The sequence below is a fragment of the Ipomoea nil genome, unplaced genomic scaffold, assembly GCF_001879475.1.
Source record: "Ipomoea nil cultivar Tokyo-kokei standard unplaced genomic scaffold, Asagao_1.1 scaffold0876, whole genome shotgun sequence".
NCBI classification, from domain to species: Eukaryota; Viridiplantae; Streptophyta; class Magnoliopsida; order Solanales; family Convolvulaceae; genus Ipomoea; species Ipomoea nil.
Genome location: NW_017617304.1, coordinates 1,619,745 through 1,647,731, shown reverse-complemented (window position 1 = coordinate 1,647,731; position 27,987 = coordinate 1,619,745). Strand labels below are relative to the sequence as shown.

The 27,987-nt window shown below is 39.6% G+C and overlaps 1 long non-coding RNA gene across 1 annotated transcript; it reads right to left on the bottom strand.

Moving 5' to 3' along the window:
- Window positions 1–1,364: 1,364 nt before the first annotated feature.
- On the bottom strand, window positions 1,365–21,709 carry LOC109179082. Its single transcript, XR_002053823.1, has 3 exons — window positions 21,638–21,709; window positions 12,863–12,868; window positions 1,365–1,375 (listed from the first exon to the last, which is right to left on the bottom strand). It is a non-coding gene; the product is annotated as an uncharacterized LOC109179082 (long non-coding RNA).
- Window positions 21,710–27,987: the final 6,278 nt, after the last annotated feature.

Here is a 27,987-nt window from a genome sequence, read left to right as displayed (position 1 = left end):
TTGCTCTTCAAGTACTTTGCCACTCCTTGTAACAATTGCATTTACATGCTCCCTTGGATTTTCAGGCATAGCTGGCAACTTCCCTGTGACTTTAGTACTTGATATAGAAGGTTGATTTGCTAATTGCCTTTCAACCATATTTTGGCGAGCTTCCATTTTATCCATCCTTTCTGTAATCTCTAACTGACCTTTAATCAATTTTTCCAACAAAACGTCCGTATTCGATTGTGGTGGGGCCTCTGAAATGGGAAATTTAGATTGAACTTGAGTACCTTGATAACCCAGAGGACCTCTATTAACAAAGTGTTGATGGTTGGCAGCTCCCACTGGGTTGCTCCATGAAAAACCGGGATGGTTCCTTGAATTATTAGGATGGTAGGTCCCTTGAGGTTGGTAAGACTGTTGATGAGGCCTATTATATCCCAACATATTAACTTGCTCCATAGAGGTTTGGGAGTTTAACTCGTCGATACAATCCCCTGAATTGTGATTTTGGCTGGTGATTTGGGCAAGTTTTTGAACCAAGGAGACCACATTATCCAACTTTGTTGACAAATCGGCTAATTGCCCCGCATCATGAATTCCTCCTACAAGCTTTTGTGGAGACCTCTCCGTGTACCAAGTAGATCCATTCATAGCAATTTTCTCCAATAGTTCCTCGGCTTGTGTTGGCTCTAGAATCGTGAACGAACCACCCGAAGAAGCATCCACCAAAATCCTAGAATTATCAAGCAATCCTTCATAGAAAGACATCATCAAATCCCAACTTTGAAATCCATGGTGTGGACATTGCCTCTTCAATTCCTTAAATCTCTCCCAAGACTCAGTGAGGGACTCAGTTGCCAGTTGCTTAAAGTTTTGAATTGCCCTTCTCATCCTTTGAGTTTTGGAGATAGGATAGAACTTCTTCAAAAATTCTCCATGTAATTTGTCCCAAGTGTCAAAATGGTTATCTGGATGTGAGGATAACCAATCTTCAGCCATGTCCTTCAGTGTAAAGGGAAAAAGCCTAAGTCTGACGGCATCTTGAGTGACTCCATTTATCTTGAAAGTGCCACAAAGTCGTAGGAACTTGGTGGCGTAAGCATTGGGATCTTCCGTGGGCATCCCTCCAAATCGATCTGCCGCAGCCATGCTAAGTATGGCCGGATTGATCGCAAAGTTATTGGCCTCCACATTTGGAATATTGATGCTACCATGCTCCTCAACATCCGGAGCAAGGTAGTCAGACATTGATCTCCCTCCAGCTTGGTTTTCTTGTACCTGTGCCATCCTAGTTTGTTTCCTAAGAAACTTGGCTCTTTTCTCAATCTCAAGATTCAAAGGTAATAATCCTTCTTTCCCACGAGATCGTGTATGCATAAAAAGCCAAGTTCTTAGATTCAAAGCAAAATCACACTCAAGAACAAGGAACTTGTTATGGATTAGGAAATAAATAAAATAAATAAATAAATAAATAAATAAATGAACTAGACTCCTAAAGTAAGACTTTCACTAATGTCAGTACGTAACGCCACCTCCCCGGCAACGGCGCCAATTTGATTGCTGTAATTTGGGGCAAACAAATAATACCCGGAGTATTCGGGTTGTCGAACCACAGAGAGGTGGTGTACTAATCACTAGCTACTAGGTTACTCATATGAAACTAGTCCGAACAAAACTTGAAGGTTGATTGATTGCATAAAATAACAAGCAGAATAAAATAAGTAGCAAGGTTTTGTAGACAATAGAGCAAAATAGGATTCATGGGATCACAATGTTTAATCACCTAGTGCCAATTAACGTTTGTAATATTTGGTTTGGAATTAAGATTTGTATGGCAATGCAAAGTGGAATCGAATTACTCCCGTAATCTCTATTCCTAGTGAATTTCCACTCCCATGGCTTAAACACCCAATAAGATCAAAGATCAGCATTCAATTATTCCTAATTACTACCATCTCCCGATGAGCAATAATCTAGAATAAACTTCCCCTAATAAGTTCCCCTTTCCCAAGGACCAACCATTAGGTGCAATCGTGTGTGCCCTGATTTATGCCCCAACTCCCATTGGTGACACAAACATGACTGTGAAGCTAGTATTTTAGGCCTTTAACCACCAACAACAACAGATTAAAACAAGATTGCAACACAAATCATAAAACCAAACATAAATATATTAAGAAATTAACGAACTAGGCACATAGGTTCATAAACAAATTCACCCAAAAATCCCTAAGGAATTTAGCCGAGCATGGCTAAATTATACATAGCAAATATGAATAAAGGATTACAAATCATCAGAAGAGTACAAGAATTAACCAAGCGATTCTCCCAAATCTCCTTGGCTTCCTCCTTGCTTCCAAAGACGACTTGAGCCTCTTGATTTCTCTCTTTCTTGTCTACAAAGAACTCTAAAAATCTCTCGGTCTGTTTTAGGATTGAGGAAGGAGGGATTTTATAGTGGGTACAAAGTTGAGATGAAATAGGAATCTTGTACCAAATTGGACTCAAATTCTAATTCCTATATTTAAATAAAGAAATTGTCGTCTTTAATGATATTTAGAATTTGGAAGATTCCTTGAATTGCTAACTTTTAATATGGAGATAAGAGCCTTGAAATCCGCGCAATTGATATTAGGAAAAGAGATCTCGCGCTTGTATTGAATTTTGCCCAGCTGCGCCACTTTAAGCGTCTGTTTTTTTATCCGCGCCACTTTAGGCGTCTGTTTTTATCCCAGAAACCGACGCATATTCGACGCGTCGAGAATTTTCTTGACGCGTCGAGACTTCCTGTGCGCGAATTAATTAGCTACTGGAAAATTTCGACGCGTCGAGCCCTTGGCTCGACGCGTCGAGTCCACTGGGCCCCAAACTCATCCAAAATTGCTCCAAACTCATCCTTGAACTCCCCTTGGTCATATCTTTGACCTAAAATGGTTCAAAAACACTAACAAACACCGTAAAATATTCAAAACAAGTGCGAACCATAATTAAATGATAATAGCAAGGAAAACATGTATTAAATAAGCAAAGTTAAAGAGCTTAATCACTGTGATGATTCAAAATAACCATAAAAACAAGCACAGATGTGATAACATCAAAAATATCTCTACCTTCTCTCTGGAAAACAAGAGTAGCTTATTCTTCAAGCCAAAAGAAGTCTTTGTCAAGATTCCAAGTTTTGCTTCCAAGATTCAATATTTCATCTATTTTGGCATCTAGAAGGGTAAGATCTAAGCTTGTCTAGTCTTTTTGGTTCCATCTTAGTTGCCTTTTTCTTAAAGGTTGGATCTTTATGATCTTTTGGTTTGATCTTGAAGTGGGTTTGGCTAGTGAGCTTAGTGGAGAGCTTGTTGGGGTGTAAGAAGAGTCTTTTGGTCTTCAAGCGGTAACCCATGCTCTACAAAACCTATTTTGCTTACCTATATACGATTTCTTGGCTTCTACTTGTGTTTTGATATGAAATGTGAGAGTTTATGCATTTATCTTGTGATATTGCATATCTAGAGCTTGTGTTTAGGATTCCTTTGTGCCATTGCTTGGCATTTACCTTGGTTCAAGTCATTTTGTTGTGCTTGGTGAGATTTGACATGTTTTGGACTTGAATTTGTGTTTGGAGGAGAAAATCCCCAAAGGGATTTGTTGTGGTACAGGGACGTACCCGCAGGCGGAACGGCGGGCGGGGCACCACCCGCCGGCCTACCCGCGAGGAACGTGTGCCCTGCGGGTTGTGTACCCGCGGGCGGGACCACGGGTGGGGCACTACCCGTGGGTCCACCCGCGGGGAACACGGTGGAGTTGGTTCGGGATTTGTTCCCCGTGATTTGTTTGTCTTGGTCTTTGATCTTTTGGCCTCCCGTTGTTCTTTTGTGGAACTATTTGAGCGACTTCTTGATGTTTCGTAGGTCTAGAGCTTTATGGTAGGTATCCATGTAGGATCTTTGGTGTTGTGAATCGTGCTAAGTGTTCAACATTGTGTTTCGTTGAACCGTGTGGTGTCTTGTGTGTTCCTCGGAACTATCTTGAGTTTCCTCGTTGTTGAGCTTGCTAGTTATTATCTTAATGCTAGCGTCGTTGTTGTCGATGGGTGGTGACCTGTCTCTTGATTGAGTGTGTTTCATACCTTCTCTTACAATCCGTTGTTCGTTTCGTGTGAGTGGTGGTGCGTGTGTGGCTCTACCTGGATTGCACGATTAGTGGTATGGGACACTAGTCACCAAGGTATTGCAGCGGTCCTCGTGGTGGCCGTGATGTGATTTCATGGAGTTGTGGCTGAGTCCACGTGTTTGGAGGATAACATTGTGTTATCTGGGCATGTGTTGCCGTGATTGGTGTGTTGCCGTGATTGTAGGTGGGGGACGACGGTCCCGGCGGAATAAGGTTGGACTTGGCTGTACAGGGGTTTTCTGGAGGTAATGGTTGGCACCGAAGGTACAAGGTTGGGGGTAGCCATAAGGTTGGAACAGGGCATAAGGAAGGCATATCAACTCGTGATGTGTGATGTCACAAGGGCTTGTGAAGCCGTTGTTGTGGTGAGTTCTCTTCTCTCGTGACGTGTGTAGTCACGGAGGCTTGTGGTGTGGTGTTTTGGCATGTGTTGCCGGTGGGTGAGTCTTTATCCTTGTGTGCGGTTAATCTTTGTGGTTGGGATGTGTTCCCGGTTTTATCCTTGTGAGTGGTGAGTCTTGTGTTGTCTTTTGATCTTGGCTTTTAACTTATATATATTTATTCCGTTTCGAAAATGGTTTTCATATTATATATCTACCTATTTATGATACTTAACGGTATTGGTGGGTTACCAGCATCTTTCGCTGACCGGGCGTCGCCCCGATGTTTATCTTTGTATCTTTCAGGTGATGCGTAGTCGAGCGCGATGTCTAGAGCCGGTAGCTTAGCACCTGTATCTTTAGACAGTGTTGTTGAGGCCTGTGTGCCAATGTCTTTAGATTGTTCTAGTTGTTGTTTTTGGGATAGTGTTACACTTGCAGATTGTCGCCGTAGCGTATGCCAAGTGTGGTATACGTGGCATAACACCCCGTTTTGGATTCCTTTTATCCAGTTATCATTTTATCTTCCGCTGTGCTAGTGTTTTGTTGTTAATCTGCATGTGTTAAGACTTATTTTTATGTCGTGTTTCGGGGGGTGTTACAGCAGGACCCTTCACGCGCCCATACACGAAGCGCCAGTGCATATACCTCTGGCATGTCCCTGAAGCACCCTGCCTGTACCGCAGCACAAGGGGTCGATCGCAACCGACCGATGAATCGCAGCTCATCATAATGTTTGATCGCAACCAAATAGTGGACCGCATCCCAAAAGTGTATTTCTGATCGCAACCAGATTATGAACCGCAGCTCATGTAAAACGTTTGATCGCAACCAAACGGTGGACCGCAGCTTTATATAATATTTATATACCTGACCGATCGCAACCGGCCTGGTTAATAGTTGGTATGGTTCTCAACCCATCCAACTGCCCATATAGCCAATTTGATCGCAACTAAGTTGGGGTATCATGCACACATAACACATAGCAAGCACATGCAACCCACATTAGCACATTGGGAAGGGGGAGAAAAACGTATAAAAATAAACTTATGCGTGGTCATCCACATACTAGGAATAGTACTAAGGGGTTCATACATCTTTCACCTAGGCCAACGGGATACCAATTCAACTAGCATGCAATACACAAGACTCTTTTATCCTACGAACGGTACCCGAAACATCGAACTAGACATAGGCACGATAAACGGAGTCCGTTGGGACACCACGAGGGTCGGGAAAACATCAAACGAGGAAACCACCATCCCACACTGGGGAAAACCCCGCGGGTGGAGGACCACCGGCCAACTGCCCGCTGCCGGCGACGCCCTTAGGGGCAGCGAGTAGGTGGCAGGTTCCCCTACCCCCACCTACCCCCCACTGACTCTTTTTCAATACTTGGGTCCCGGGATCTTTTGTGGAACCCGAAACCATGTTTAGACACTTTTAAACGCGAACGACGACACCACGTAGTCAAATAACGGATCAAAACCAAGAATCACATTGAACATATCCTAACATGACTTCTAAATATAAATAACACCCGAACATGCGAAATCCCACCCAAATATACCAAGAATATCACAATACGAAATGCCCAATTTAACCTAGGGCTCTAATCGTATCTAAATCATCAAAATCATTGTTTATCTTTAAAATCAAGATTTATCAAGAACATCACACAATTTATCAAGATCCTCTTATAATCATCAAGATTATCAAGATCAACACATAAGATCATCTCATCAATCATCAAGATCATATCATCATCATAAAAGGTTTTATCAAGAATCAAGCAATAGAGAAGAAGCCAAAGAAGAAGATTATAGCAAAGAAAATAGGTTTTGTTGAGACATGGGTTACCTCATAGCCTTAATTAGAATCCTTGGCTATAAAGGTTCTTTCTCTAAGATCTTCTCTTCTTGATTTTTCCTAGGGGAATTCTTGTGTGGTGAAAGCTATTGTGGTGTGATTTCTAGGTGCCTTCTATGTCCCTATTTATATATCTAAGAGTCCTAATTAGGGTCTGGATGGTATGGGTTTGCTAATTCTATTTCTTACAGGACTAAGGGGTTGGTTTAGGGGTAAGGGTCCATGGTCTATGGTGGACCCTTCCAAATTAATTAATGGGATTTATCTCTTTTTAGGGTAAGTAGTTAAATAATTAGTTTGGGTTAGAGGTCGTAACACGGGGTGTTACAATAGAGGTGGTGAGTACGAAGCACCCATTGGTGATTCTGTGCTAGTGTAGGTATTATACACGAGTGTATGACACCTTACGCACCTCAATCGGACGGTGTTGCCGAACGAAAAAATCATACATTGAAAGATACGATGAATGCGATGCTTATAAATAAGGTACCCTGCAAGAAGCTCGATAAGACTCCTTATGAGCTGTGGAACGGTAGGAAACCTTCCTACCAGTTCCTAAAAGTGTGGGGGTGTCTTGCCAAAGTGTTGGTGCCAACACCTAAAAAAGTAAAGATAGGTCATAAGACGGTGCACTTAAGCACATAACAGTAGTGCTTATCGGTTCTTAGTACAGGAGTCCTACAATCCGGGCGTACATAAGAACACAATAATAGAATCAAGGAATGCATCTTTCTTTGAAAATGTATTTCCTTGTACGTCCAGCGAGGGACCGAGTACATCAAAACGAACGTTTGACGAAACTATGGATAATGATAGTGGGGAATCTAAGAAAGAACCTGAGCTCGAGCCGAGACGCAGTAAGCGGGCAAGAGTGGAAAAATCATTTGGTCCTAATTTTCTAACTTATTTGTTAGAGTATGATTCGGGTACTCTGACTTGTTTATTAGAAAACGAACCAGATTTTCAATCTTGTTTGATAGAAAACGAGCCTCGAAAGTATGTAGAAGCCATGAATTCTACGGAAGGACCAATGTGGAAAGAGGCTATTAAAAGTGAAGTGGATTCTATTCTACAGAATCACACTTGGGAACTTGTTGATCTTCCTCCGGGTAGTAAACCCTTAGGATCCAAGTGGGTCTTTAAATGGAAGATGAAACCGGATGGTTCCATCGAGAAGTATAAGGCTAGGCTTATAATCAAGGGTTACAGGCAACGCGAGGGCCTTGATTACTTCGAAACGTATTCTCCCGTGACGAGAATAAATTCCATTAGGATGATACTTGCCATTACCACGCTGCGGAATTTGGAAGTTTATTAAATGGACGTTAAAACTGCTTTCCTAAATGGCGAATTAGATGAGGAAATCTATATGGAACAACCTGAAGGATTTGTGGTTCCGGGCCAAGAGAAGAAAGTCTGTAAATTGGTGAAATCGTTATATGGTTTAAAACAAGCGCCTAAGCAGTGGCACAAGAAGTTTGACCATGCAATGTTAACTAATGGGTTTAAAATAAACGAAAGTGATAAATGTGTCTACGTTAAGGAAACGATAAACGGCTATGTCATTCTTTGTTTATACGTAGATGATATGCTCATCGTTGGTAGTAACGATCGGATGATCAAGTCTACCAAAAACATGTTAAATGCGAGATTTGGCATGAAAGATATGTGTTTGGCTGATTTAATCCTCGTGATTAGAATCATTAGAAGACCTGATGGTCTTGTGTTGAGCCAATCACATTATATTGATAAAATCCTTGAAAAAATTAACAAGGATAATTATCAAAAGACTAGGACGCCATTAGATCGTAGCATTCGTCTAACCAAGAACCACGGGGAGTATATTTCTCAAGTAGAATATGCTCGGTTATTGGTAGTTTGATGTATCTTATGAGCTGTACTAGGCCGGATATTGCCTTTGCAGTTAGTAAAGTCAGTGGATATACGAGTAACCCTGGTGCCATGCACTAGAAAACAATAGTGAAGGTTATGAGATACTTGAGGTATACTCGGGACCTTGGACTACACTATGGGAGATATCCTGGCATCCTGCTGTACTTTAAGGGTATAGCGACGCTAGCTGGATATCTTATTTAAGGACTCTAAGTCCACGAGTGGCTATGTGTTTACACTAGCCGGTGCAGCCATTGCATGGAAATCCTCTAAAAAAATCGTGATAGCTAGATCCACGATGGAATCTAAGCTGATAGCCTTAGACAAATGTTGTGAAGAGGCTCAATGGCTACGCCATTTTCTAGAGGATATTCCTAAATGGGAAAGACCTGTATCTCCAATATGTGTGCATTGTGATAGTCAAGTCACAATTGGGAGAGTACAAAGTTATATGTATAATGGTAAGTCTAGACATGTGAGTCGTAGACATAATACTATTAGACAACTTCTCACAACTGGTGTTGTCTCGATTGGCTACGTAAAGTCAAAAGACAATATAGCAGATCCGCTGACCAAAGGGTTATGTAGAGAAGTTGTGGAGAAGTTGAGACGAGGAGTCTAAAGCCCTTGGTATAAAGTTCTATAGTGGGTACCCAACCTAGCTGGCACCTAGGTTCAATGGGACAACTAAATTATGGAATGGAGCGTGTCACTATGGGGATCTCGGACACCCTACCACTCCTCGTTAGATCAGTGACTCCCGTACGAGCTAGCACATTGATGCTTTAATGATTCGACTGTCGGCTGACATGTGTGAGTATGCGGGATACTCGGAAAAGAATCACCTATGTGAGAGAGAAGTGTAGGTCGCTTCAGAGGAGAATTTACGGGCTAAATTCTTTAGAAACTCTTGTAGAACCAGGAATGGTAACCCTCGACCAAAACGGGCACAGTCATGAGAACAGAGCATGGTTGGGAGGTTCCTGTGTGAGATATGTCATCATCTACACAAACAACAGTCGGTTCAAAGACATCGCGTTCTACCGTACAACCAGTAGAGTAAACATATCTTCACAAGGGAATGTTCAAATGGTGACCCCTATCTATCCTATGCAGGGATCGACCCTTGAACACAGTTGCAACAACCCCACTTTTCTTAAACCTTATTAACAGACTTAACCTTGAAGGATAAGCTAAGGCAGCGGAATAAACTTACTAAACAAACTTAATAGAGGTGTCACCTCCACAATCACCCTTCACGGTGATTGCACAGGCAAAGGTTAAACAAACTAAATCATTCAAGTCTTACTAACATCGAACAAACTAGGGGATAAGACCCCGGTGTCCAACACCATCAAAACAAAAGGGTAAGTCAACTACAAATCTCAAAAACAACCAACATCAAGAGTTTAGACTACAACTAGCTATCTATGCTAATCTAGTCTAACTCGTATTCTCTCACGAACTGGGTCCACCTGAAAGGGGTTAACAAACAACAAGTATAAAACAAACCCGTTAGCATGAAGCTAAGTATAACGACACTCAACCCTCTAAAATACTACAGAATATACTTTTGGAAAACAGTTGTTTCACATACTTAGATCAAGTATTCTCAAACATTTAAGTGACATTTAAACATGCTCATCAGGGTTTCTATATGCTTGTAACCTAATTATCAAATAGGCATTCTTTCACAATTATTCAATTTATCAACAATCTCATGCTTGCACATACTTAACTTATCATGGCGATATACACTAATCATGCTCAACTGGTGAGTAATAATATACTTAAGCTTTAACAAGCAATCTCATGCTAACATATATCTCAACAAGCAATCTCGTGATATCACATAATTCAATAAGCAATCTCATGTTGTCATATAACTCGATAAGCAATCTCATTATATCATATAACTCAATAAGCAATCCCATGCTATCATATAACTCAATAAGCAATCTCATGCTATCATATAATTCAATAAGGAATCTCATGCTATCACATAATCACTAAGCAATCTCATGCTATCATATACTCAACATGCAATCTCGTGCAATCATGTAATCTCTAAGCAATCTCATGCTATCATATACTCAACATGCAATCTCGTGCAATCATGTAATCTCTAAGCAATCTCATGCTATCATATACTTAACATGCAATCTCGTGCAATCATATAATCTCTAAGAAATCTCATTTTATCATATAACTCAATAAGCAATCACATGCTATCATATAACTCAATAAGCAATCTCATGATATCATATAATTCAATAAGCAATCTCATGCTATCACATAATCTATAAGCAATCTCATGCTATCATATACTCAACAGGCAATCTCGTGCAATCATGTAATCTCTAAGCAATCTCATGCTATCATATACTCAACATGCAATCTCGTGCAATCATGTAATCTCTATGCAATCTCATGCTATCATATACTTAACATGCAATCGTGCAATCATATAATCTCTAAGCAATCTCATGCTATCATATACTCAATATGCAATCTCGTGCAATCATGTAATCTCTAAGCAATCTCATGCTATCATATACTCAACATGCAATCTCGTGCAATCATGTAATCTCTAAGCAATCTCATGCTATCATATACTCAACATGCAATCTCGTGCAATCATGTAATCTCTAAGCAATGTCATGATATCATATACTCAACACGCAATCTCGTGCAATCATGTAATCTCTAAGCAATCTCATGCTATCACATAACTCAATAAGCAATCTCGTGCAATCATATACTCAATATGCAATCTCATGCTATCATACACTCAATATGCAATCTCATGCTATCACATAACTCAATAAGCAATCTCGTGCTATCATATACTCAATATGCAATCTCATGCAATAATTTAATCTCTAAGCAATAATATGAACATGATGCTTTAGTATAAGTATAGATAGATATACATATACACTCTTTGTAAAAAGAATAATTTTATGTGGAGGTTTCTTAGAGTCACAATGACTCGCTTTGCTCTTCTTTATTAGAGTCTCAATGACTCGCTTTCTTTAGAGTCACAATGACCCACTTTCTTATACTCGTGGGCGAGGTAGGACTTCACCATAAGGTGAACGGACCTATCTGGGCTCGGCATCTAGCCGGCCTAATACTCATCTCGCCCACAGAACCACTCTCTTGGTTCTTTTCTCAAACTCTATGGAATCAGGTATCGAACTATTAGTGTGCACCCCCCTGACTAGGATTCCAAGCCTGGTGGGCAGTTTTCAACCTAGTAACTCGGGAATACCGACCTCAGTACTTCATATTGGATCGCAATGTCCTTTTCTTGCTTTACTTTCTCTTTTCACTGTTTTATCGGTTCTATCCGATCTTGTAACACCCCGTGTTACGGCCTTCAATCCCAGATTAATTATTTAATTAATCCCGTTAATAATAATTAAATATGATTTAAATTGGTTAGGCTTCCCTTTAAATAATTAATAAGTTCCACCATGAATCGTGGACCCTTGCCTAAACTAGAGTTTTAAGCCTATTAGGAATAAAGAAAGTAAACCTTTTACTAGTCAAATTCTAATTAGGAATCCTAGACCTATTTATCTATTAAGAATAAAGGAAGTAGGACTTTTACTATTCAGATTATGATTAGGATTCTCTTTAATTAATTAATATAGTCCACTATGGACCATGGACCCTTATCCCTAAAACAAGTCCTTAGTCCTATAAGGAATAGGATTAGTAAACCCATACCACTTAGACCCTAATTAGGACTCTTAAATATATAAATAAGGTTATAGGAGCCACCTAGATCTTACACCACAATAATCTCTCACCACACAAGAAGTTCTAAGAATTCCCTTAGTAGAAATCAAGAAAGAAGAAAGCTTAAAGAAAGACCCTTCATAGCCAAGGAATTAATTAAGGCTAAGAGGTAACCCATGTCTCAACAAAACCTATTTTCCTTGCTATAATTATCTTCTTTGGCCTCCTCTCTATACTTGTGTCTTGATGAATCGTTTATGATATTGATGATATGTTCTTGATGATTATGAGATGATTTTATGGGTGATCTTGATGATCTTGATGATGATAAGAGGTTCTTGATGATTATGTGATGTTCTTGATGAATCTTGATGTTTTGGCAATTAAAAGATGAACTATGATTCTATTGATTTGAATATGATTAGAGCCCTAGGTTAAAATTGGGAATTTTGTATTGTGTTATTCTTGATATAAATGGGTAGGATTTCGCATGTTCGGGTGTTGATTATGTTTAGAAGTCAAGATAGGATATTGTGCTATATGATTCTTGCTTTTGATCCGTTAATTGTCTCCGTGGTGTCATCAATTGCATTTAAAAGTGTCTAAGCATGGTTTCGGGTTCCACAACGGATCCCGGGACGTTTATTTTGAAAAAGAGTCAGTGGGGGGTAGGTGGGGGTAGGGGGACCCGCCACCTACCCGCTGCCCGAGAAGGGCGTCGCCGGCAGCGGGCAGGCGACTGCCCGCCGGGCACCCGCTGCCCGGAGGCTTGTCGCCGGCGGGTGGCCCTCCACCCACCGGCTACCCGCTGGAAATTGTCCAACTCGGGACTCCGGCTTCCCCGTTTGATGTTTCCCCGACCATCGTGGTGTCCCAACGGACTCCGTATATCGTGCCTAAGTCTAGTTTGATGTTTCGGGTACCATTCGTAGGATAAATGAGTCTTAAATATATCGCATGCTAGTTGAACTGGTATCCCGTTGGCCTAAGTGAAAGAAGTATGAACCCCTTAAGACTATTCCTAGTTTGTGGATGACCACGCATAGGTTTCTTTATACGTTTTCTCCCCTTTCCCAATGTGCTAATATGAGTTGCATGTGCTTGCTATGTGTTATGTGTGCATGATACCCCAATTTGGTTGCGATCAAATTGGTTATTCCTGAGCTGCGGTTCAGAAGCTGGCTGCGGTCAGAATTACACTCTTGGCCTGCGGTCCACCGTTTGGTTGCAATCAAACGTTTTACATGAGCTGCGGTTCATATTCCTGGCTGCGGTCAGATGATCACTTTTGGGTTGCGGTCCACCATTTGGTTACGATCAAACGTTTTACATGAGCTGCGGTTCATATTCCTGGCTGCGGTCAGATGACTACTCTTGGGCTGCGGTCCACTGTTTGGTTGCGATCAAACATTATGATGAGCTGCGGTTCATCGGTCGGTTGCGATCGACCCCTTCGTATTGCGATACGAGGCAGGGTGCTACGGGCCGTGTCAGAGCTATATGCGCTGACCCTCATGTATGGGCATGCGATTGGTCCTGTAGCGCCACCAAAGTGTGCTTGTGTGTGATGAGATACGAATTGGAATGATGATATGAATGAGATGAAGTGAATCTGTGACCATAGGATATATGCTAGTATCTTTATATGCTTGATTATAACTGTTGAATGTGCTTACCCCTATCTATCGAGTCTATTCTTGGTTTTAAAACTAGTGTCTCTTACGTATATATATTCCTGCTTCAAAATGGCTTTTCGTATATCTATATATATATCTATCTATAATGTATTTCAACGTGTTGGAGTGGGTTACCAGCATCTCTCGCAGAACAGATATATTTGGCTTTCAGGCACAGAGGAGTAGACACTGGAGCGCGCTAGAGGTTTGCAGTGTAGAGCAGATAGTTTCCCTTCGGCCTGCATGTCATGCTTATGTATTCACATTATTGAGGATATTAGTTAGTCGGCCTGTGCACCTGAGTTCTCTAGCTCAGGTGTGGCATAGCACCCCGTACTCTACTATATTATGTTTTGGGATTTAATGAGAATTTACCTTTATTATATAAGTTTCAAAAGTTTCGAAAATCTGGGGTGTTACAGATCTTATCTCTTTTCTTCCGAAAGGACATAGTCCTAACGGGCCTCCAAAACCTCTGACTACTCACACTAGATACATATAGATATAAGTCATGCAACTTCTTTACTTATGCAAACTTATGCACATAGCTTCTCAACAACTTCTCTTTTCTCACAAATTGGAAATCAAATATCATGCAACTTCTCAATGTAACTAGATAATGATTTTCCAAAATAGATATAAGTTTTTTGAAAATAGTACTTAGGCTCACACTGGCCACTTATGCACTTTTAAAAACATGGTGTGCTCAAATTTGCACTTTACTGTAAAATATGCTTCAAAACTTCTTTCACGATGAACTCTCAACAATTGCACAAACATGCTTATAAATCATAACTTGGCAGATCTTCTTTGGCAAACATTTAGCAAGTATTCAAGATGCACTTGAGCTCAAAATACTCATCATAATCTCATTTACTGTAATCTAGCATTCAAGAATAACATGCTCTGTACACTTCAATACTTAATACTCTTGGAAAAATTCTCAACAAGTCATAATGGACATCTAGGCATGCTTTTCTAGCAAAACTTAACAAATATTGATCATCTTTCATTATCTAACAGTCATATAATTATCATGCTTCTAAAACAAATAGCCAAGAGCCAACACTTAACATTTTCATTCACTGCAAATGCTTCTAGACAACCTCTGTAGCATTCACAAATTCTATTGCAAATTACTCAATTCTACTCTGAATTCAATGAAATTAATTTCTACTCGTGCGTCATAATGGTCCCGAGTGTCCGAGCCTCAAGGGCTCGCGAGTCCCGGTCCGAAACGACATGTAGCTGAGCCACAAGGGCCTGGCCACTGCACAGACTTTGCCTAGTGGGGCTTGTGGCGGGGCTTGAGCAGCCCCGCTGCCTGGAACCGCCAAGCGGCGGCCGAGGGCCACAGCTCTAGCCTAGAGCCGTGCCCTAGGGCCGCTCCTCCACGGGGCTTGCCAATAGCTCCTTCCTAGGGCCGTTGGCTAGTCCCGTGTCTCATCTGGTGCACACTGTTTTGTGCACCAATGAGATTCTTCTTCACCTGTAATGACATTTAAGGTAAATAAACACTCCCAAATCATCAACAACACATCATAGATCAACAATAGATCGCTTAATAATTCAAACACAACATTATTCTAGCATTTTTACTCATCTCAAACACTAAACAAGACTTTACAGAGTCTAAAATAAGCTTTGGGAGTCCATGGGGTTATACCTTTGTTATTTCCTCTTCTTTTTCTTGTGTGGATCTCTTTCCTTTCATCTCAGATGTTACTCTCATTCACCACCTATTTCCTCAAGCAAACATAGATACATATTAAGCTTAAGACAACCTCAGAGATTAATGGCAAAAGGGATGGAAACCTTAAGGAAAAAGATATGAAAGAATGAGATGAAATCTTACTGCTTTGTTCTTCTAGTTTACACAGAACACGAGGTAGAAGGGGCAAAGAAGAGATCAGGAGAAGCAAGGAGAACATGTTCTATTTATATGGGTGCAAAACCCTAGGTAGATCACCAATGATTGGTGGAGGGTAAGGTGGTAATTTGGCTTAGCTCCTTAAAATATCAGGCATGAGAATGTGGAATCTAGTAGTTCACCAAGCTTCATGGACCAAAGTCTAAAATCATAGTTTAAAAGAGTTTTTGGGGTCAAAATGCATTTTTCTAAAAATACTTTCTTAGACAACCACTTAGATTAGGTTACTCAGATTTCTCCCGGTTTCACTCAAATTCATTTTTGGATCAAAAACTTGGTACGCAATGTACTCAAAAATTTAGGATTTTGGATTTTGAATAATTCCCGATGTTGAATTTACGTAAAAGTGGCTCAAAATAATTTATTCAAACACCGATTCTATCACAAAAAATTTTTATAGATTGAAAATGGCTATTTTATGATTTCTTAAAACCGAATTTAGAAAATTAAATTTTGGGTTGTCACAACAGTTTTTTCCATTTTTAAAATACCCTGAAAATCAATTTTTCATTCATGTGGGGGATTGTCGGAAAAATAGCATAAATTGGCTTAAAATGAAAATTTTAGCTATTTTGTGGTATAATTATTCGTGGGGTTCACTTCAGATTTGGGTCGGGTCAAAGTGGATTCGGGTTCTTCGTAGTGAGACGAAGAGATTGATATATTGTACGCTCAAAACAGATAATGGGTGAATGAGATATTGATTCTCAAAGTATACCCATTTGAGTTGGAAAATGAAGGGAAAAAGTGAAGCTTTTGTCCCACATTGGTTTGAAAAGTGGATTTGCACCACTATTTATACAAGAGCTCTTTTAAGGTTTATTAAATTGTATAGCATAGAGGTTTTCTTTCACGCGAGGGGGGGGGGTGCTGTTGGTCCCGAGAGGGTGGTGAGAAGTCTATAGGGGGGGGTGAATAGATTTCTTTAACTTTTCTTAGACACACAACACTTTGGTAATTTTGAACTCTACACAGCGGAATAATTAACGGTAAACTGTACACAACGGAATAATTAACGGTAAAGTGTTATGCTTGTTTGTGCGGTGCTTAAAGAGATATTCTTGTTTGTGCGGTGCTTAAACGGAATAATTAACGGTAAAGTGTTATGCTTGTTTGTGCGGTGCTTAAAGAGATATTCTTGTTTGTGCGGTGCTTAAACGGAATAATTAACGGTAAAGTGTTATGCTTGTTTGTGCGGTGCTTAAAGAGATATTCTTGTTTGTGCGGTGCTTAAAGAGATATTCTTGTTTGTGCGGTGCTTAAAGAGATATTCCAAACAGATATTCCAAACATGTAGCACGTTAGAATGACTTGATATGGTTCAAGGATGATATGTGCAAAGTTTGGTCCGCAAACATGGGAACTATCAAACCCAAACAGTTAAAGATATGCGATCGATAAATCGTAACGGGTTAGTTCACAGTTAAAGCATGCACAAAGTAAATAAGCAATAAGCAAGGTAAAGAGAGAGAGAGAGATTTATAGTGGTTCGGAGATGGTGTAATTCTCCTACTCCATTCTTCTCCTTTCACTCCAAGGAGGAAATTCACTATTCTTCGATCACCCAGATACAATAGTGAATAAGTGTCCACCGACACTTCCCAAGTGCTCCGCACAAAGCTACACTCCTCCAAGGTTTTCACAAGCTCCTCTTGTTACTCTGCCTTCCCCGAGTACTTCGCACCAAGTTGTACTCCTACACCACGAGAACTACACACAAAGCTACGCTCTCACAGGGTTTTCACAAGCTCCCCTTGTTACTCTTCCCTTTACAACGAGTGCTACGCACAAAGCTACACTCAACTAGGGTTTTTCACTCTCTCTAGTTACTCCGCCCTCTTTCTACACTCAGTAGAGATGTTTACAAAAAAATAAAATATTTCCCTCTCAGACTTGAATATTTCTAATGAAGTTCCCCCCCTTTAAGCTGATTTGAATATTGCTTGATTTTCTCTCGCTTGTGTATCTTGATCGATCAGCCGTGTATCTCTATCTTTGTCTTCAAGTCTGCTTGGACAATTTATAGCCAATGAAAGCTATTTGCCCGTTGATCAACTTTCGATCTCGTCCGTCCATTTCAAATGTAGTTGATCAATTAATGTTGTCAACTTGGTCTTCAACTCTAGATGATAGCCTTTCCGCCTTCGTCATATGATTCAAATAATTCACACCGTTGCTTGTATGCAGATCTGACATAAAGTCCATTGAAAATTGTAGCCTCAAAATTTCAATGGCTTCTTCGTGTGAAATATTGACTTTGTGGCTGTGTACTTGATCTGATAAACCAAGTTGATCAATAAAATATTTCTCCTGCTGATTCTTGCTTGAGTATGAAAAGATATCGTCGTTAATCAGCCTTCTCGGAGTGTCTTTGTCTCCATCGTAAAAACGTTGATGTCCATAAAATAATTCTCGGATTAAATCTTCATGTCTAGGTTCACCTTCCTTTGTGGTCCTTATACCTTGAATTCTCATGTGTATTTGACTTAGAACTTCCAAGTGGATCTTTCTTGTCATGGAGTTTCTCTGTTACATATTTGTAACACATCTTGTTGTGTTATACTTGTAACACATAAAATAGTTACTTTTAATGAGATTTGACCTTAAGATCTCTTGGATAAATAAACACACCTTCATCCATCTCAACCAGTGTAACATTAATGTAAAATGTGTAACCAATTGCTTATACCTCTTTTCTTGATCAACCTTTCACATGCTTAGTACCTTGTCACGTTTGTAACTCGATTTACCTTGTTACAAAATATTTTGCTTGAAATGAGAATCAAACATAGGATGTCTTGACATTTTAATCTATCAAGTCTTCTTCCATCTCTGCTAGCTTAACCTTTAGTAACTTATATGCAGCTTAAATGTGTTAAGCTATAATCCCGCTTAACCATAAAGTTGACAAACTTTAGCAATTCACGTAGGCTTTTATGGCATGGGTGCATCATGCTCTGTGAACCAGACTGACTCAAATAGAAATAAAATTGGAGAATACTAAAATACATTTGGCTCATCAAAACTTTACAATATTCCTAACAGGTGCAAATCAAATACCAAAGTGAGGCTTGACTCAGGCTTAAACTCGTGTACGTTGTCACCTGCGGGCACGGGAACACGAGTTTAAATGCCAAGAAGTAGTAGCAAACTCGTGTACGTTGTCACCTGCGAGCACGGGAACACGGGTTTAAATGCCAAGAAGTAGTAGCAGCAGTAGAATTTTAACAAGAACAAGAATGTTTTATCCTGGAAAACATTGAATTGTAGCATGTTTTATCCTGGGAAACCTAGGCTACAACGCTCCTATCACTTGTGGGAGGTAGCAAATAAGGTTTTAAGGAAAAGAACGATTTGTTCAACTCGTTCTAACCAGTAACCGAATCATCCACCCTTTCCTTCCCAAATATTTTCCTATTTTTTCCATATAATAATAATCTTTTCGTAGGATTATTATTTTTGGGTTTTCCACCTTATTACCTAACAGAGAACTGCATTAAAAGTATTGCAGTCTGGTTTTTATTGGCCCACTTTGTTCAAGGATGCATTCGAATTTTGTGCTAAGTGTGATAGATGCCAGAGGACTGGTAATATATGCAAGCGTCATGAAATGCCCCTCTCAAATATATTGGTTATTGATATTTTTTATGTTTGGGGAATTGATTTCATCGGGCTTTTTCCTTCATCTTTTGGTTATAATTACATTCTTGTGGCTGTTGATTATGTGTCAAAATGGGTTGAAGCTGTAGCTACTAGGACAAATGATAGTAAGGTTGTTTTGAAATTTTTGAAAGATATTTTTGCCAGGATTGGGACACCCGGAGCTATTATTAGCGATGAAGGTACTCACTTTTGTAATAAACTTTTTGTAGGTCTTCTGAAAAATATGGCATTACTCACAGAGTAGCTACTCCATATCATCCCTAAACCTCTGGCCAAGCAGAGGTGAGTAACAGGCATATTAAGGGAATTTTGGAAAAGACAATGAATCCTTCCCGGAAGGATTAGGCCATCAAGCTGAATGATGCACTGTGGGCTTACAAAACAACCTACAAGACCCCGATTGGTATGAGCCTGTACAGGTTGGTATTTGGCAAGGCTTGTCATTTGCCAATAGAGTTAGAACACAAAGCCTATTGGGATATTAAATTCCTAAATTTTGATTTGCAAAGAGCTGGTGGAATTAGAAAATTGAATTTGAATGAATTAGATGAAATAAGGAATGAGGCATATGAAAATTCAAAACTTTATAAAGAGAGGACTAAAACTTATCATGATAAGTTTATTTTGAGGGGAAAATTTTTAAACCTGGGATGAAAGTTTTGTTATTTAACTCTCGTTTGAGATTGTTTCCAGGTAAGTTAAAATCCAGATGGACAGGGCCTTTTGTGGTACGTGAAGTGTTTTCTCATGGTGCTTGTTAGATTGAAAATCCAAAAACAAGTAAAAAATTTAAGGTAAATGGGCAACGACTAAAGCAGTACCTTGATGGTGAACCATCAGCCCAAATTGTTGAATGGGTAGAGTTGCAGGATTTTGAATGCCATGTTGTCTAGCTACAAACAATAACTGAAGCGCTATTGGGAGGCACCCCAAATTCTCTTTCCCTTTTCCTTTATTTTCATTTTGCTTGTTGTGCCATTTCAATAATTTGTTGAGCTTATCATGTTTGTGTTTCTTTTATAATTTTTGTTCTCAACATTGAGGACAATGTTTGAAATAAGTGTGGGGAAGAGATTTCTATTTTAGAATATTTGTCATTCTTTTAAAAAGAAAAAACCAATTACTTAAAAAAACTAAGGCTATGTTTGGCAAACCTATCTGAAATGGTAGCAGAAAAGCTATAAGCTAAGAGCTGAAAACTGAAGAGCTGTTAAGCTAACTGTTATGCTTGAAAGTGTTTGGTAAAATTAGCTTTTTGATAAGCTGATAAATATAAAAAGACAAAAAAGAACATCTTCATAAAATATAAATTATATCAGTTTGTTTACATATTAAAATTTAACATTTTAAAATAAAATTATTAGCATAATCATGATCTAGCACCTCATAGTGAAGTAGCAATATTGTTGTGAATCTCCTTCATCAATAATAATAATAATAATAATAATAATAATAATAATAATAATAATAATAATAATAATAATAATAATAATAATAATAATAAGAATAACAATAACAATAACAATAACAATAACAATAACAATAACAATAACAATAACAATAACAATAACAATAACAATAACAATAATAATAATAATATTTGCGGTGAAAGTTGTGGATAAAAGAGAAGAGAAAATGATTTTAATTGGGAAGGGTAAAGGATGTTATTTCTTTAAAATAATAAGTACAAAGATGTAAAAAAGTTAGGAAGCTACTAGCTTATTTTGAAACGCTACCTAAGGTAGCGTTCCAAAATAAGCACTTATTTTAATCTACGAGCTTATTTTAGGAACATTACCAAACAGAGCTTATAGCTTATTAGTAGCTTAAAATAAGCTATAAGCTCCTAAATATGCTCCGTCAAACAAACTCTAAATAAGTATGAACTTGAGCTTTTACCTAGTAAGTCTTTTGAATAGCCTATGAAGAAAATAATGCATGTTTTTTTGTCTAACTCTTAAGTCATATATATATATATATATATATACCTATATTGTATTTTAACACGCTGGTGTGGGTTACCAGCATTATTCGCTGAACAGATATATTTGGCTTTCAGGCACAGATGAGTAGCTCCAGAGCGCGCTAGTTGGACCCGAGGCTTAGCTAGTTTAGTTCCTTATCGGCCTGCGTGCCATGATGATGTACTTGACATTGATTTGAGGATTTATGATGTTTAGATAGTTTAGCCTGTGCATCTGAGTTCTCCAGCTCAGATGTGGCATAGCACCCCGACAATTATGTTTAGTTATGCTTTGTTTTGGGATTTAATGATAGTATTACCTTTATTTCATAAGCATTCAAAGTTTAAAATTTTAGGGGTGTTACACACCATCTTCTTCCTCTCTTCTTCATGATGTTCATAGGCAGCGGGTGGAACCGCGGTGAGAACCACCACCCGCCAACCTGCTGCTCGCCGGAGAGCTGACCAACGCCACCACTGTCCAAGCTGCCGGAGAACCAAGCTATGCCACCGCCAACAGCTCGCCTTCAACGAAACAGCCCACTGCACCCTACTGGACTGCCGCCGCTTCGATCACCGAAAAACCGAGGAAGGAGAAGAGGTGCTCACCGTGGCTGCTTTGTCTTGGCGGAAACAGAGGTCGTTGAAGCTCGACGTCATAGCTATTTCGCCAGAGACTAGATGCCACCCGACGAACCAGTCCGAAGCTCCACCGCCGTCGACGAACGCTCTCTCTTTGCCACTGCTAGGCTGCCAAAGCGAAGGAGGGAGGGAAGGAAAGGAAGTCGAGAGATGGAGATGGGAAAACTGAGGTTGAGGCCTAACATACATGCTACGCGGCTGATGAGTCGAAGAAGCTCAAAGAGACGGAGGGGATGATTGGTTTCTATAGGGAATTGGGTTGGACTAGGCATTTTGGACTCACAACATATCACTCATATATTTATATATACACTCATGGGCTTGACTATTGGGTGCAAGACTCATAGTAAATAGTTATATTTTGGGCTTAAGGCATTTGGGTACGAAAATAATAATTCATATAATAAATAGACCCGAGCCCATTTTACAAAATAAATAACTATATAAATATTTTTAATACAAATATTTAATATCGGGACTATAATTTATTTTAGGAAAATACGGGGTGCCACATCAGTTTCTTACGGTTCCACAGCTCATAAGGAGTCTTATCGAGCTTCTTGCTGGGTACCTTATTTAAAAGGTAATTACTTGTCAAAATCGCCTCACCCCACATACCTTGAGGTAGGCCCGAACTTATAAGCATCGCATTCATCATATCTTTCAATGTACGATTCTTTCGTTCGGCAACACCGTTCGATTGAGGTGCGTAAGGTGTTGTACGCTCGTGTATTATACCTATACTTGCATAGAAGTTACCAACTGGTGCTTCATACTCACCACCTCTATCGCTTCTAACCTTCTTAATTTTCTGATTAAGTTTGTTTTCCACTTCATTCTTATAAAGAACGAATTTATCAACGGCTTCATCTTTGCTCTTAAGTAAATACACATAGCAGTATCGTGTGCTATCATCGATAAACGTGATAAAATACTTATTACCACCTCTCGTGATAATATACTTATTACCACCTCTCGTTTGTATCGATCTAAAATCACACAAATCACTATGGATTAATTCTAGTAGTTCAGTTTCACTTTCAACTGATTTGAAAGATAATTTCGTTAGTTTTGCCTCAACACAAATTTCACTTTTGTTATTCGTGTTAATTTGAAAGTTCGAAATATGGTGCATGCTAATTAGTCTACGTATAGAATTAAAATTAACATGACCAAGTCTACCATGCCACAAATTGGAAGACTCTAACAAGTAAACAGAATTAACTTTGGTTTTATTGATAACAAGAATTACACTAAGCTTAAAATGCCCATTAGTTACATATCCTTTACCAACAAACATTCCTAACTTAGACAAAACAACTATGTCTGATTCGAACACCATGCAAAACCCATGCTTGTTCAGCAGCGAGCCAGACACAAGATTCTTCCTCAGCTCAGGTTCTACAGCACGTTGTTCAACGTCAGTTCCTTCCTGGAAGTCATCTTCAGAACCACCTTGCTCATGCCTTCCACAGCAGACTAAGCAGAGTTTCCCATCCACACCTTTTCACCCTCAACGGTCTCAATGGTGTTGAACATCTCTCGGTTGCAACACAAATATCTGGTTGCACCAGTGTCGATGAACCACTCACGTGGGTTAGAGCCCACGAGGTTCACCTCGGTCACCATAGCCGAAAGGCTAATCTCGACCTCCTTCTAACTGCTCTCTCCAACAACTTTGGCTTCAGAACTCTTGTTCTTCTTCCTTGGAGCCTTGCATTCAGACGCTCTGTAGCCAGGCTTGCCAAAATTGTAGCATTCACCAAGAAACTTGTTCTTGGTAATGCCACCTTTCAGACATAGCTTTCGCTTGTCCTTCTTGTTCCTCTTGGAGCTTTTACCGTGCTCCACAACGTTGGCCTTAGTGCCACTAATGACAGGAGCTCTCCCATCATTCGTCATGTTCCCTTCCTCAATCCTGAGTCCCTGAATCAGGTCCTCCAGATTCATCTCATTTCGCTTATGCTTAAGGTAGTTCTTGAAGTACTTCCAACCTGGAGGCAACAAGTGGATCACAGATCCCACTAGGAAGGCTTCACTCAACACCATGCCCTCGTCACGAATCTCGTCAAATATTAGTTGCAAATTTTCAACTTGACTTAGCACGGTCTTGGAATCAACCATTTTGAAGTCCAAGAATTGGCCAACCACAAATTTCTTTGCGCCGGCATCCTCACTTCTATATTTGTGATCCAAGGCTTCCCAAAGCGCTCTTGATGTGCTTATCTTTCGATATACATCGTATAGCGCATCACACAATCCGTTTACGATGTAATTTCGGCAAAGGAAGTCTGAATCATTCCAAATGCCAACTGCCATCACGGACTGAGCCATCTTGTTCCTTCATCTCAGGAACTTTCTCGGACAAGAACCTTGCCAAGCCGAGAGTTGCTAGGTAGAACAACATCTTTTGTTGCGACCTCTTGAAGTTCGACCCAATGCCGGTAAACTTCTCTTGCTTTTCAGCCGATCTGCTCGGTACCGAACGTACCCGAGTCATGGGAATATATCCATCAGTGCTCCCACCATCTTGTGAACCAACGTTCACTGGTGGTGCCTAGGAATTCGCAACATTGTTGTCGTTCCCTCCATTGTTGTCCGCTACAACATTTTCCTCCCCATGGATTTGCAGTACGGGGTCCTCCATTTCTTCAATGAAATTAGAGACAAGAAACCAACGGGAAAACGAGGGAAATAAGGTTTTAAGACTGTTGGATATCCCGTTGGTAAAACTGAATAATAATCCCACAAAAATAAGGATTATTATTTTCTGTAGAAAAGGGAAGGAAAGATGAAGAGATAGGCTCGTGTTTGGTGTAGGGTTTTTAGCAAGAGTCAAGCGATCACTCTTTCCTTGAAACCTTATTTGCTACCTCCCACAAGTGCTAGGAGCGTTGTAGCCTAGGCTTCCTAGGATAAAACTTGCTATGATTCAATGTTTGAGCACCCAAACAAGGAATCCGGTGAACTAGAGCAACGTTTTGAACACAATTCAGCTAAGAAAGAGTAGAAGCAGAGAGTTTTTGGAACTAGAAAATGTGTAAGTATGTGAACTTGTTGTTCTTTTTCAAAGCTTCTACCCTACCCCTTCTTATATAGGGCTTGAGGATTAAATAGCTATTAATAAGGCACTTAAAGGCACCCCTACAACTCCTGTAACAACAACCATTATCTTGGATTTTAATTCAAAATTTAAAATTGGAATTAATTCAAAGATTAACTCCGTAACAACTGAATATCTTGGATTTTAATTCAAAATTGGAGCGCACACGAGCTTAGGCTTAATTCAAACCTTTTTCGCTCTCAACTGTCAGTAAAGCAAGAATGAAACTAAAATAATTCAAAATACAAATAAGTGAATAACTATGTCACTTTACCAGACTTAACTTAAAAAAATAATTGCCAAATACCTTGTTGTTTGCTGGCGAACCTTTCAATTTCCAAATGGAAAGTAGGTTAGATTGTAGTATAAAAAAATAAAAATAAAAAACTCTAAAAATACTTTATTAAATAGATATTTAATACGAGTTGAATGACAATAAAAAATTAAAATAAAATAAAGAATGACCAAACTCCAATGGTTTACTTACCCCAACTATGCTAACACTCTGGCCTCAGGTGTTTCTGCTGCGCGCTCTACTTCAAAGATTCTTCTACTTCACTTCATGCTGAACCAGACATCTTTTTTCTTCTTTTTGGGTTCTAGTTCAGCTTGAATATCTTTGTTCCATTGCTTACGAGCGTCTTCCTGTATATCAAGAAACTTTTTGTAGCTAATTTCTTCCAACCATCCAACGATGCTGAAAGTTTCTTCTAATCCTTTTTTTAGCAAAAATATTCCACATTGTTTCTTGATCTTTGCCAAAACATCCATGGTTGATGAAGGCTAGTTAAAAATGTGTATGCTTCCTCTGTTGCTTTTTGTTGTGCTTCATTTACAAAACCAATGGACCCTTGTCCCTTGCAAAGCATCTACTCGATCATCTATTGAAGGTTTGGGTTATGGGGTAGATCTGCTGGCTCTTTTCATCTTCTCATTAATTAGGGGAATATCAACTGGTTTTCGTTCTTCAGAGTGTGGAGTAGTAGCAATATTATGGTTCATTGTTGAATGTTGATTGCATGTATGCGAACCAACCTGGACAGCAACAATGGTTGAACAATTGCAACAAGGTGCGTAGCAGCTTCAGTTTGGAACAGCAGCAATAATAATAATCATTGGCTTCAGTTTCAAACAACAGCAATAATAATAATCATTAGCTTCAGTTTCGCATGGCATCAATAATAATAATCATTGGCTTCCTTAGTTTTGCATGGCAATCACAACAAAAATAATTGGCAGCCTTATCTTCGCACAACAGCAACTATGGCGTGGCAGCAATCTCGTTTTCGCACAGCAGGAATGAAGCAGCGTCGAACATGAATAATAACAACTTAGAATGGCAATTATATATCTGTGGCATGTATTATAATCACTCCCTTAAAAGCATTTGCGACCAGGGTATCGCATGCTCTCGACAGGAAACACAGATTCGCTATGAACATATGAGTTTAGAGTTTCTCAGGTAGAAAGAAAGATTTCAGCTTATTCTTCTAGCAGAGATGGAGTGTGTTATATATACTGAGAATAAAACCACCCCATCCAGTGAAATGCTACAAAGAAGGAGAGCAAGTGAAGGAGAATCACTCATGTCTCATGCACGTTCACAGTTTGTGAATAGTGTGCGGACAAGGTGGTCAAAACTCCTTAAAAATAGGAGTTAAAAAGATATGTGGGACAAAGCTTGATACTTAAATGTTCCCAACAATCCCCCACACATTTAAGGTGGCATTGTTATACCGTACCAACCTAAGTTTACACCAGAGTTAATTTCCATATCAGTGTATAAAACTTGAACTGACATGTAGTGGAACTAAGTAACCCTTTCCCGAGAGTGAATTAGATCTTGAACTCATCGGTCATTCGAGTTTTGAACTTAGTTGCACTCATTAACTTTGTGATAATCCCTATTTCGTCTACCTCTACATGTAGACTTTTCAATCTGTCAAGTCTATCTCTGCATAGACTACCTGTAACAGGCTACAGATTTGTCACTGGTTTTCCCAGTTTTGTAAGTCTTTCCGTGATCTCATATGCCCAACATATATGGTGCATCACGAATTTCTTACCACATTGGGTTTCAAGCCCATCTCCCTTGACGTATCAAGGACGGTCTTTCGATTTAGACCTTTCGTGAAGGGGTCTGCTATATTCTTTTCAAATCTCACAAACTCCATTGTGATTACCCCATTCAGCATTAACTGCCTTACAGACTCATGTCTGACTCTTATGTGTCTTCTCTTGCCATTGTAGACACTGTTTTGCGCAACACTGATGGCAGTTTGTGAGTCACAGTGTATAGGCACTGCAGGTGCTGGATACCCCCACAACGGCACGTCTGCCAATAGGTTTCTCAGCCAATTTGCTTCCTGACTTGCTAGATCTAAAGCTATAAACTCAGCTTCCATCGTTGATCTGGCAATGCAGGATTGTTTTGACGACTTCCATGAGACAGCGGCTCCACACATAGTGAATACATATCCACTTGTTGAGCTTGCATCATCGCCACCGTTTACCCAGTTCGCATCACAATACCCTTCCAGCACAGCTGGAGACCCTTTGTAATCTAGGCCCCAGTCTACTGTGCCTCTCAGGTATCTCAGTACCTGTTTTAGTGCATCCCAATGTGAGACACTTGAGCTGTGGGTATAGCGACTGAGTTTGTTTACTGCGTATGCAATGTCGGGTCTAGTGTAGTTCATTAGAAACATCAGACTACCGATTATTTTTGCATACTCTTCTTGTGACACACTATTCTCCATGTTCTTTGACAATTTTACACTGGGATCGTAAGGGGTTTTGGCTGGAGTTACATCATAACTCCCAAACTTCTTTAGAAGTTTCTCCGTGTAGTGACCTTGAGATAAGAGGTAACCCTCTTTGGTTTTTGTGACTTTTATCCCAAGTATTACATCGGCCTCCCCTAGATCTTTCATGTCAAATTTGTCACATAGATTCCTTTTTGTGTCGTTTAT